Source organism: Desmodus rotundus, chromosome 3, assembly GCF_022682495.2.
Source record: "Desmodus rotundus isolate HL8 chromosome 3, HLdesRot8A.1, whole genome shotgun sequence".
In the NCBI taxonomy this organism is placed as follows: domain Eukaryota; kingdom Metazoa; phylum Chordata; class Mammalia; order Chiroptera; family Phyllostomidae; genus Desmodus; species Desmodus rotundus.
Genome location: NC_071389.1, coordinates 120,302,040 through 120,315,024, shown reverse-complemented (window position 1 = coordinate 120,315,024; position 12,985 = coordinate 120,302,040). Strand labels below are relative to the sequence as shown.

Genomic DNA, 12,985 nt, shown 5'->3' with positions numbered 1-12,985 from the left:
GCAGGTCTTCGATGCTTTGCTAAAAGATAGTTTATGAGGGAGAAAATGGCCTCAAACATCGTGTTTTTTAACTAATAATTGATGACATGATCAAAATCAATTATGCAAATATTTAGGAAAAACTACCTGACTCCTATCAACTTAAAGCTACAAAATACTCTGAACAAGCAACGAATGAACACAAACAAACAAGTAATAAATATTACTGGAAGCTTTCTTCAAATTCTCTCTAACAATTATCTTGGAAATGGAAACATAATTAGGAGAAATGGGGATAAAGGGTAATTAAATTTTAGGTTGAAAAGATCAATGTGAAATACTCTTCTATCAATGAAGACACTGAAATAATGGGTTCTATTTAGATGCAAGTAATATATTTCAGGATATGTTATAGTTACATTTGGGTCTCTGCCTCTCATTGGAGGAGGTCGTCCAGAGGAGGTGACTGTGGATTGGCCTGCAAGCTAGACCTGGGCAATCAGAGGCTTCTTACTCCCTCTTCCCCTGCCCTTAGAATGTATGTCCCATCCACCATTCCCACAGTGGGAGCCATTTACCATGACTCAGCCTTGATATCTCCCTGGAATATCCTTGATTTTCTCAGGATGTCATTTAGATAATAAAATTATGGATTTCCTAAAAACAATTGTATAGATATATGTTTTTTAGACAAATTTTTAAAGAAATATAGTAGAAACACTAAAATGATTTATTTCACAACAAACAAATAAAAGCTCGCATTGTATAAAAAGGTCCTGGTCATAGTTTTCAAGTTCAATGTTTCATTGTCCATTTTCTTTAATAAAAACATTTCTTCAAAATAAATGGTAAACAAGATAGGTGAATTATCTCTTTGTTTTTCTTAATAAAATGAACAATTAATTTAGTGGATTTTCTTTCATTCGTGACCATTCTCAATCCACAACTACAAGGCACAATGTGAATATTTTTATTGTGCTTTAAAAAGTTATGCAATAGGTGGTTGGATATACTGATATGGTCTTCAAGACCGAGTTACCTGAAACTCTTTATGTGTGAGGAGAGTTAAAGTACCGGTGATAGAGTAAAAATCATCATTCTCCCTTCATCCCTGAAAATGTCCCTGGGAGAGAAAACCAAACTGACCAATGAATCAGACACATTTTTTATTTATTATACTATACAAGAAATAGTGTGTCAAGCCATCTCATTAGCATCGTTTGGGATATCTCTTCTTTGGTAAGTGCTCTGGCAAACTTGAAAAATTATAATGTTTCACTTTATCCACTGCTAATTAGATTCTGGTTTCACAAATAATTGTTACACTAAGTCAGAGGGACTGGTCTTCCTAGGCCACATCAGCACCCTTCAATTACATCATTATTTTTTTGTTTCTCCAGAATGAATATAATGAAAGTCACAGCATTACAACCAGTGCTAAATCAGGAGGGTGGAATATGTTGTTTTTGCAAGTAAGTAAAACATTTTATGTTGATATAAACCCATGTAACTCAATTGTTCTCCGGACTCACTAGCTCTCCCAGTTATGGTGAAGTTGCATGTCCCTGAATGCCCAGTGTGGATGATGGAAGGTCTCCTGTGCTAAGCAATATCAGAGTGTCTACAGTTGCTTCCAAGGGTTCCTCGGAGAAGGTCACATGTGTGCAGGAACATGTCCTATATACCTTCTCCTCTGAACTCTCTTGTAAGCCCACATGCCTTTAATAGTGAGACTGCCAGCTTGTAGACACCACTGTTGTCTGCTTGGAACTCTGAGAGGAAGGAGCTGTGTCCTCCTTTATCATTCCAAATCAAGCACAGAAACGGTTTTCTTATCTTTTCATGGTCCAACTAACTCCAGACTCAACATTCAGCAATATTTTATTAAGGCTTTGGGGATCATCGGTAAGGGAAGAGAAAGAAAGCACTCAAGCAAACTCCCCATTGTTACATGGGGCTATTCTCAAGGGTTATAGGCTCATTTTCAGCATCATCTATAGGATAATACTCTGCTGAGTCTCCCCTGCTCCTGTGTACAAAGAACCAGCTCTTCCACCACGGAAGATGTGCCAACGATATTTGGTCTTTGGTTTCCAGACTCAAGGGAGTTAAGACACAGAGAGAACCAAGTGTCTTTCTTTCTCCAGACTAAAGTCCAACACCCCAATTTTAGCTTTTCTTGAAAGTACCCAGTGTCTTAGAATATTCGAAAGAGTCACACTCATTATCATGCAGGGAAGTGCTATTGTCCCTGAGTTGGGTTGAGGTTTTATGTTTCTTACATAATACATTATCCATGGGTAAGCGTGTGCTCTTAATGTGTCAATGGCTCAACACTGTCAAGCCCCCGAATTCTGTGATGTTTTTAGCTGCTTTCTCATGGTGGCTAATAGTTTTCTCAGATACAGAAACACACCTACATTTAGAATAGGAAGAGGTTGGAAATGGGGACCTCTGTTGTTGTCGTTTTTTCTTTTAGAAAAGCAAATACATCCCAGAAAACCTACCCATTACCCTTTTGCTTATATCTTATTGCCCCAAACAGTGACATATGGACTCTCCTAGCTGGAAAAAAAGGGAAATCACAATATGGAGAAAAGAGTGCTGGGAATGAGTGTTGAGTTAGACAACAGTGTATGCAAACAATAGCAATGTGTGTAAACATGGCAGCCTCCAGTGCCACTGAACTCTGCCAAATTCAGTCGTCCAGTCTCACCATCCTTCTGTTCAGATGAGATTAGGATCATGCATAACATTCTTTCTACAACCTTTATGTTCTTATCTCATAATCTAAGCAACTGCTTGAAAACTCACACACTTACACAACCATATACAAATAGAAGTATAATTTTCAGACAAAGTAAAGTTTAAATATCTAATTTTTAAAACACATTTAAAAAAAATAGGGAACATAATCTGCAGTGACTTACATTTAACTATGAAGATATAATTTTCTTCTCTTGTCTTGCCAAGAATGGGTTAGGTTTGTAGTACCACAATATCAGAAATACTGCCATTTCAAAACAAAGCTCGTAGCTTTATTTTACTCAAAGCTACATTAAGATGATTTCAATAACATGGGAGAACAGCCTTCTAGAGCTAACTTCATATCTCTACCTCGTTTGGCACAAAAACTTTTAATGTGAGCTAGCATGCTTGTTTACTATTTATTTTGTTTCCGTACATCAATGTTTTAATGACCAATACTAAATTTCAGGGAGTGAACCAAGTTGTATCATGAAATACAATTTAGATTTAAATGCCTTTTAAAGTTAAAACAGAAGACAAAAATTGTGTGGTCTTGCAACATGTTTTTTTAATCCCAGCTTCCCAAACCACACACTTAGAATATGTAGTTCTATCTTCATCCGAAGAACAGATGGGAAGGAAAAGCATGTGTCTGGATAGGTTCTCAGATAAAATAAATAGAGGAAAAAGTGTAAATTTAAAGATAAAAATGAGAATGTATTAAAGAGGAGGAGAGGAGACGGAGGAAGGGCTGGGGCTGGTTGGAGGAATATAATTTCCTTTCTTCTGGAGAATCGGGATATGTAATCCCCCAGGATTGTATCAAGATAGTGGACAAGTAGCCCCCAAACATTCAGCCATGACCAGAGTCCATGATGATGCCAACTTGAAGGTTTGGAAGGATGGCATGCTGAATAGCAATCCGTGATCGATAATTGCTGAACAAAGCACAGGGCTTCTGGTTAGTCACATTATGAATGTAATAGGAAAATTTGAAAGTAGAGATAGTAATTGGTACATAAATAAAGTGGAATATCAGAGAAGTAAAAACACGGGCAGTGGCATCCTTCACACCCAAGTTTTTGTGTGGTTTGATGTGGGTAATATAGCAAGAAGGCCATATTAAAGAAATGAGGTTGGAACAAGTAAGATTAAGCCAGGATGGAACTGTGATGCTAATAAGGGCTCATTGTGATGGTGTTGCCTAGCAATGTCATTACTTCCATTTGTTTGTTCATCTCTACTCCAGTTAGAAGGAAACAACTAATAGGCACCCACACAATTGCTACTTTTATGGCAGTACATGTTTATGAGAGCCTGTTGAACACATTCTGTTGTACAGAAGACTAAGAGGGAATGATCTTTGCAGCTTCAGTAATGAGAGAAGTTTTCAAATACCAAAAGTTACTTAAGGTGGGCTTAAAACATCAGAAGATTTGGGGGAAATGGTAATTAGAGTGTGATGCTGCGGGGCTATAAACCCTGCACTCCAGCTGAGGTGAAGGGTCTGCTGAGGGTCTGTGGGAAATGAGGTCAGAAAGGTTGGACAGGAGCCAGCCACATAGTGCTCATTTGGGTCATCTGTAAGGGCGGTGGAGCCCGTGACCACAGCAAATTGTCCAAGCTTACAGCAAACACTGGTCTGAAAAGCTTGAGCTTTCTGGTTACATTTTATTTTATTGTATATTTACTGTACATTTTATTAATTTGACTATTATAATATTATTTTTAACTTATTAATATAATACTACTGGTGTGGAATCCAGTGGAAATACAAAACAATTATTTCCTCAATTTATATTGCCTTTTTTATCACAAATAAGTTATTATACATTAATAAATATTTCTGTAGGAAAACAGAACAAAGCAAATAGTCATAATAATCAAACATTTTTAGAAGAAAGCTTTTTAGAACATCAGGAGAAGAAAAAAAAAGATTCTGGGGCTGGAAAGTAAAAGCCTTAACATGTTTCTAGAACAAATAAGTAAAAGGAGTATCTACCTTGAAACATATCTGAAAATTTTAAATGTAAAAAACCAGAAATGAATTGTGGAAGCATCCAAGCAGGGAAAACAAATTATCCCTCAAAGAAGTAAAATCAGATTAGTAAAGACTTCAGTAAAACAATACATTTCTTAAGACAGAGACACAATGTCTACAGAGCTTTAAAGGGAAAATATTGTAACCTAATAATTCTGTAGCTATGCAAATTATCTTTCATTAAACATTAAAAAGTTCAGAATTTGTAAAAAAAAAGGAATGATAGTGAATATGGAAATGCATTAAACATGAAAAAATAAATTGTTGAAAGTTTATAATACAAGTGGCAAACTGCTGATATTGATAAACCCAGATGTGAACACTCATTTATACATTAAAGGGAAATACACTGAACATCTGCTATATGGTAATTCTTTAAATCAAGCATTCAGTTTAATTACTAACAATTATTAATCCAGGAACAGAGTAAAAACAGAGGCCCAGATTACAAATTTCTAATGTTTGAAATTTATAAATTAAATTACTTTTAAAACTATGCTGTCATAATAAGTCAAACTTATGTACTCAGTTACATTTTAAATGACTAAAAGTCAGCAAAATATGAAATAATTGAATTTGATTTCTATTGCATATATTTGGTTTTTGTGTGGTTGAACCAGTGATGTTAGATTTAGAGACATAATTCACAAATTATTCTATTTTTATTCTCTGACCTTCATTTTCTTTGCAATACTATAACAAAATCAATAATTATATTCTTATTACCAATTTCCACATAATTTGTGTTCTATTAATAATATGCCATATTAACCTTTCTTGCCTTATTGCAGTTCTTTGATGATGTTTTAAATTAATTTTAATTAATTAATTAATTTATTTATTTTTATTTTTAGAGAAAAAGGAAAGGAGGAGAAAGAGAGAGAGAGAATCATGAATGTGTGAGAGAAACATCAATCAGTCACTTCTTGCATACCCCCAACTGGGGACCTGGCCCGCAACCCAGGCCTGTGTGCTGACCAGGAATCAAACCGTTGACCTTCAGTCCATGGGCCAGCACTCAATCCACTGAGCCACATCAGCCAGGGCTAAATTAATTTTAATTTAGAAAAACTTTGGACTATTGAAGTAGAGGCAGCCAAAATTATGACTAAAATTTTCAAAGAAAAGTTGGAAATAAACCATGAATTTTACATACTGTTTTTAAACATTGAAATAAGATTGTATTAAAAAATATTTTATTAAATTATATGTTACAGAAATGTTTAACTTCATATGTAGACTATTTTATAACAATTATCTATAACAATTTTACTGCCTCATAAAGCAACATCTAGATCTAAAAACTGATGTAAATTATAGGTATTATATTTTATGCATGTTGTATTTGGAACAACTTACATTTTATTTTAAGAGTAATGGGAATTGTTTAATGTCATAAAATATTCCTAAGCCCCATGTACAGCTATTGAGAGCATCACATTAATTCCTGAGTCCCTCTAGAACTGGAGATTAGAAGAGAAAAAAACAATAGTCAGCACTACCATGAAACGATACTGTATTTTATGCCAAAATGTATTGCATTGATGTAATCATAGAGGATGAATTTTATGAGTTAAGCTGATTAATTATGAGTTCATTGTTTTCTACTTAGGGATATTCATCATTTAGATTTTTCCCACATTCCAAAGCAAAATTTATCACTGATAAAGGAGCAGCACAACTCCCATTTCTTTACACAGTACAGGGATATGCTTGCCTATCTCTCAAGTACACAGGGTAAGAGATAAGGAGAAATTTCTGGATCTCAGACTGCATTAGTCACAACATTGTAAATTGAGAATTATGTATTGCACAGTATTAGTGTTGAGTGCTGGGTCCCAAGTGTCCAGATATGAAAAGGAACTGAGATTTTACCCTACCTGTAGTGAATAACTTGATCTTCCAGTTACAGATGATTGCAGAAGAGGTGAGATTCCTGGGTCAGAGACAGAGTATTTTAAACTAGTAAGAACAGGTACTACACTTAGTCTTAGCCAAAGGGCCAAGAAGTGATGAAAGAAGCAGAGGATTTTATTACTTATGGAATAGAAAGCAGAATGAGCTCCACATTTCCTCAGCCCATGGGGTTGATGAGGAACAGCTCAGGGGGATGATGTGCACACAATAGTTCCCAGCTGAAGAACCCTAAGTTTAGGAAACTCCCATTCTTTTAAGGAGGATGGTACCAAACCTGCCCAACATCTGCCCAGAAGACAAGCATTACCTTTAGTATCCAGATTAGGAAACACGTCTCTAGAGGAAGACACTATTTCTATCTTCCAAAGCTATTCAGTATAAAAACATCCTTGAAAAGATAGTAAAGAACAGGAGCATGCAGCAATGCAGGAGACCATTGCAAATCATCTTTCTATAGGTGTCCATGTGTTTTTGAATGAATTGTTTTATGTGTGTTTACGACATTCAGGACTTTATAAAGTACTAGGCACAGAGCAGAGACCTCTTTTGCCCGGATTGATGGACGATGCTGACAGCAGTGAAGAAAATATCTTATTCACAGAGCTTATATTCAGTGGTAGTGACTAGCATTAAAAATAATCAAACGTATGATAGAAAGTCAGGTTAAAAAATATAAAGGAAGTAGGAAAATAAAGAGTGGGCATGAACTGGGTGAAGAGAGTAAATGGCTACTTTAAAAAGGGCGAGTAGGAAAATTCTCATAGAGACCTAAATAAATTACAGAGGGGCTTGGTAAAAATGTTAAATAAAATTGTCCCATGAGGAAGAAAAAAATGTTTATAAATTCTGAAGGCAAATGCTTGCTTGTCATGCCTAAGAAATAGTAAAAGACCCAATTTGTCTGAGATGAATGGAGTAAGGGAGAGAGAAAGAAGAAGAAGAAAGGAAGGAAGGGAGATGTTCTAAGGCAGCTTATGTAGGGTCCTACATACTGTGAAAAATTCTATTGATTTTAGTCTGAGTAAAATAAGAAAACCTTGGAGAGTTTTGAGTGACATGATGACACATGACTCTAACTGCCTACTCCCACTGCTTTGTGCAGCCTAGATGGTGGGGGGCAAGGCTGGGGAAAGGCAGATCAGTTTAGGTCGGCTACAATAGTCAAAGATTTTTCTGACAGGAGTAAGGGTAAAGATTCTACAAACATCTTGAAATTAGAGCTATCAGCATGTATCGGTGGATTGAATGTGGAATATGAGCAAGAAAGAGAGAGTCAAATATGACTCCAAGGATTTGACTGTAGCAGGTAAAAGAATGGGTGAGGGACTCTGGGATGAAATAGTTTTTGAAGAAAAAATCAAAGTTTTGATTGATGTGTTGAGTATCAACTTTTTTTTTTTTAATCTGAGGAAGGACTTTGCTAAGGAGCTGTTGAGCAAAACAACAACAAAAGACTCCCATCTCTTGCAAATGGGGTAGGTGAGAATAATTATAAATTGTAATTTGAAAGGCAAACATATTTTTGTCTGAGTTTACTGTTTAAATGTGTTTTAATAATTAGACAGTGTTAAACAAACAGTGACCTCAGGGTTAATGTTTATACTACCAGGATATTTATGGAATAAGTATTTGAAAAAGGTACACATTGAGGGTATTTTAATATCCTGTGTTTGTTTTCAAAGTTGGAAAATGAATAAATTAATTGAACATTTTTATTATGAGTTCTAGGAAGCCCCAGAACCCAGGCCTTTGAGGGACAAGTAAGGAAGCCATTATGACATTAGGTTATTTTGTAAAAGACCTAATTCTCTTACATGGACAACAACATGGTGGTGGAGGGAAAGGAGGGTGGGGAGAGGTGGAAGTGGGCAAAGAGGGGGGTAACTGGGGGCAGAAACAGACTTTAGGCAATGAGCACACAATGCAGTATGCAGATGATTTTTAAAAAATTTACATTACTTTTTTATTGTATTTTTATGTTACCATTTATCCTTCAATCCATTTCTACACACCCACTCCTCTCCGTACTGCAGTCACTACAGTTGTCCACACCCATGCGATTTTTCTCTTTTTTCTCCTTCCATCAATCCCTCCACCCTTCCAATACCCCCAGAGCTGTCAGCCGGATCTTCATCTGAGTCTGTCTCTATTTTTGCTTGTTAGTTTAATTTGTTCATTAGATTCCACATATGAGTGAAATCAAATGGTAATTGTCTTTCTCTGACTAGTTTATTTCACTCAGTTTGATGTTTTCTAGGACCAAATATGCTGTGGCAAAAATAAAAATAAAAATCTTTTTTACAGCCTAGTAGTATTCCATCGTGTAAATGTATCACAGCTGTTTTATGCTCTCATCTACTGATGGAAACTTGGGCTGTTTCCAAATCTTGGCTATTGTAAATAATGCCGCAATGAATATAAGAGTGCATATATTCTTTCGCATTAGTGTTTTGTGTTTCCTCGGATGAGTTTCCAAAAGTAAAATCACTGGGTCTTCACAGAGTTCTGTTTTTAAGTTTTTGGAGAACTCCATACTGCTTTCCACAGTGGTTTCACCCGTCTGCATTCCCGCCAGCAGTGCTCGAGCATTCTTTCTCCACATTCTCACCGAAACTTGTTTGTTGACTTATTGATGATGGCCATTCTTACAGGTGTGAGGTGGTATCTCATTGTGGTTGTAATGTGCATTTCTTTGATTACTAGTGATGTTGAGCATGTTTTCATGTTAACTGACCATCTGTACTTCCTCTTTGGAGAAGTGTCTACTCATGTCCTTTGCCCATTTTTTAATTGCATTGTATTTTGAGGGAGGTTTGAGTTTTATAAATTCTTTCTGAATCTTGGATATTAACCCCTTATCAGTGCGTTCAGTGCGTTGTCTTTTTAGTTTGTTGATGGTTTCCTCTGTTATGCAAAAACTTTGTAGTTTGACGTAGTCCCATTTGTGTATTTTTTCTTTTGTTTCCCTTGCCTAAGGAGATATATCAGAAAAAAAAAGTTTCTATGAGAAATGTCCAAGATATTACTACATTTGTTTTCTTCTAGGGTTTTTATGGTATTGAGTCTGAGATTCAAGTCTTTAATTCATTTTGAGTTTATTCTTCTGTGTGGCATAAAAATGTGGTCTAGTTTCATTTTTCACATGTATCTGTCCAATTTCCCCAACAACAATCATTGAATAAACTATCATTAACCTACTGTATGTTTTTGTCTCCTTTGTCAAATATGAATTGACTATAAAGGTGTCGGTTTATTTCTGGGCTCTCTATTCTGTTACACCCATGTATATGTTTATTTTTATGCGATTGTCAGGATGCTTTGATTACTATGGCCTTGTAGTATAGTTTGATATTAGGTTGGGTGATTCCTCCAACATTACTCTTCTTTCTCAAGATCGCAGCTGCTATTTAGGGTCCTTTGTGATTTCATATAAAATTTTTTAGTATTTGTTCCAGTTCTGTGAAAAGCACAATGGTATCTTAATAGGAATTGTGTTGAATCTGTAGATTACTTGTGTAGAACAAACATTATAATGATGTTAATTCTTCCTATCTATGAACTCGGTTCCACTTATATGCTTCCACTTATTTGTATCTTCTTCAATTTCTTTCTTCAGTGTCTTATTACTTCTGAGTATAGGTCTTTTGCATTTTTGGATAAATTTATTCCTAGGTATTTTATTCTTTTTGAAGCAATTGTGAATGGGATTGTTTTCTTAATTTCCCTCTGATAGTTCATTATTGGCATATAAAATGTAACCGATTTATTAATACTGATCCTGTATCTTGCTACTTTGCTGAGTTCATTTATCAGTTCTAGTAGTTTTTGGTGGAATCTTTAGGGCTCTCTAAATACAGCATCATGACACCTGCAAATAAAAACAGTTTTACTTCTTCATTTCCAATTTGGATGCCTTTTATTTCTTCTTCTTGCCTGACTGCTATGGCTAGGACTTCCAGCATTATGCTGAATAAAGAGGTGAAAGCAGACACTCCTGCCTTATTCCCTATCTTAAGTGGAATGCTTAGTATTTTGTCCATTGAGTATGATGTTTGCTGTGGGTTTTTCATATATGGCACTTATTTCATTGAGGTATGTTTCCTATTCCCACTTTGCTGACAGCTTTTATCAATGGGTGCTGAATTCTATTAAATGCTTTTTCTGAATCTTAAATTCTATCTTTGACACTGTGATTGGTCCCAACCTAGCCTTGTTCATTAGAAAAATGTTCCAAGTAAACAACATGTGAACTGAGCCTCATGTAGTCCAGAAGTGAACCTGATAGAGAGAGACGTAAAACAGATCAGGCAGGTACATGGCCAGGGCTAGAAAGTCCTAAGTATTTTGTGAGTTCCTCCTCATAATTTAAGTCTAACTGTCATGGGAGATCTTCCTGACACCTGACAACTATGTCTATATTTGTCTCCTCTAGTCCCACCATGTTTTTTTAAATTTTTCTCATCACATTATTCTGTGCTATTTGTTTCAAAGCACTTGTATGTAACTTCTTTGTTTTTAATTTATCTTCCTTTTACCCAACTAGAATGTCAATTAGTATCTGACTTTTTATCACCATTGTATTTTTATTGCTTAAAAATAAATCAGACATGGATGTGGTACTCTTTAAATATTTATTTATTTTTAAAGATTTTATTTATTAATTTTTTTAGACAGAAGGGAAGGGAGGGAGAAAGACAGGGATAGAAACATCAGTGTGTGGTTGCCTCTCACATGCCACCTACTGGGGACCTGACCCACAATCCAGGCATGTGCCCTGACTGGGAATCGAACTGGCAACTCTTTGATTCATAGGCTAGTGCTCAATCCACTGAGCCATACCAAGCAAGGCTGATGTTTCTTTTTTTAATCTTCAGAAGGATTAACTTCTAATATCTAATTAAACTTAGAAATTAATATTTGAAGAGATAAAAGATAAACCATGATAAGAATAATACAATGTTGTAAAGACAGTATTTTCATAGGTGGTGTTGGCAAAACTGGACAGATACATGCAAAAAAAAAAAAATTAGACTAGTTTTTACACTATATACCAAAATAAGCTTAAAACTACTTAGACACTTGAATGTGAGACCTGAAACCATAAAATTCCAAGAAGAAAACATAAGAAATAAACTCTTTGACATTGGTTTAGCAATTTTTTAAGATATGTCTTCTAGAGCAAAACAACAAAAGCAAAAAAAAAATAGGACTACATCAAAATAAAACATTTCTGTACCATAAAGAAAATATCAACAAAACAAAAATACAACCTAATAAATGCAATAAGATATTTGCAAATGATGTATCCAACAAGAGATTAATATTCAAATTATGTCAAGAACCCATTCAATTTAACATCAAAAAATCCAATTAAGATTTTTTTAAATTCAGAGTACATGAATAGATATTCCTTCAAATAAGACATACAGATGACAAATATGCACATAAAAAGATGCCCACCAACACTAATGATTAGGGAAATGCAAATCAAAACTACGAGGACTACCACCACACACCTGTCTGAATGGTTAATATCAATAAACCAACAAATGACATGTGTTGTCAAGGATATAGAGAAAAAGGAACCTTCATGCACTGTTGATGGAATTGCCAACTGGTGCAGCCACTATGGAAAACAGTATGGAGGTTCCTCAAAAAACTCAAAATAGATCTACCATTTGACCCAACAAGCAATTCCACTACAGTATTTATCTGAAGAAATCCAAAACACTAATTTGAAAGGTACATGCACCCCTCTATTCATTGCATTATTTGTAATAGACAAGATATGAATGCAAATTAAATATCCATTAATAGATGAATGGATTAAATAGTGAGACATATATACAACAGAATATTAATCAGAATGGAATCATGTCATTTGTGACAACTTGGATAGACGTAGAGGGTATTATGCCAAGTGAAATAAACCAGACAGAGAAAGACAAATACCATATGACTTCACTTACATGTGGAAAATAAAAAAAACAAACAATAAATGAACAAACAAAGCAGAAACAAAGTCATAGATACAAAGAAAAATTTAATGGTTGCCAGATGGGAGGTAGATTGAGGGGATGGGTGAAAAAGATAAAAGGGATTAAAAATTACAAAATGCCATTTATAAAAATAGTCTCAGGGATGTAAGTACAGCATAAGGAATATAATCAATAATACTGTAATAAGTATGTATTGTGCTAGCTGGGTGCTAGACTTATCGGGGTGATCTATTTGTAAGGTATATAAATGTCTAATCATTGCTTTAAACCTGAAATTAATGTGATATTATATGCCAACTGT

At 35.0% G+C, this 12,985-nt stretch overlaps 1 pseudogene; it reads right to left on the bottom strand.

Annotated features, from left to right (window-relative positions):
* Positions 1–6,608: 6,608 nt before the first annotated feature.
* Positions 6,609–6,782, bottom strand: LOC112316436 (U2 spliceosomal RNA; annotated as a pseudogene).
* Positions 6,783–12,985: the final 6,203 nt, after the last annotated feature.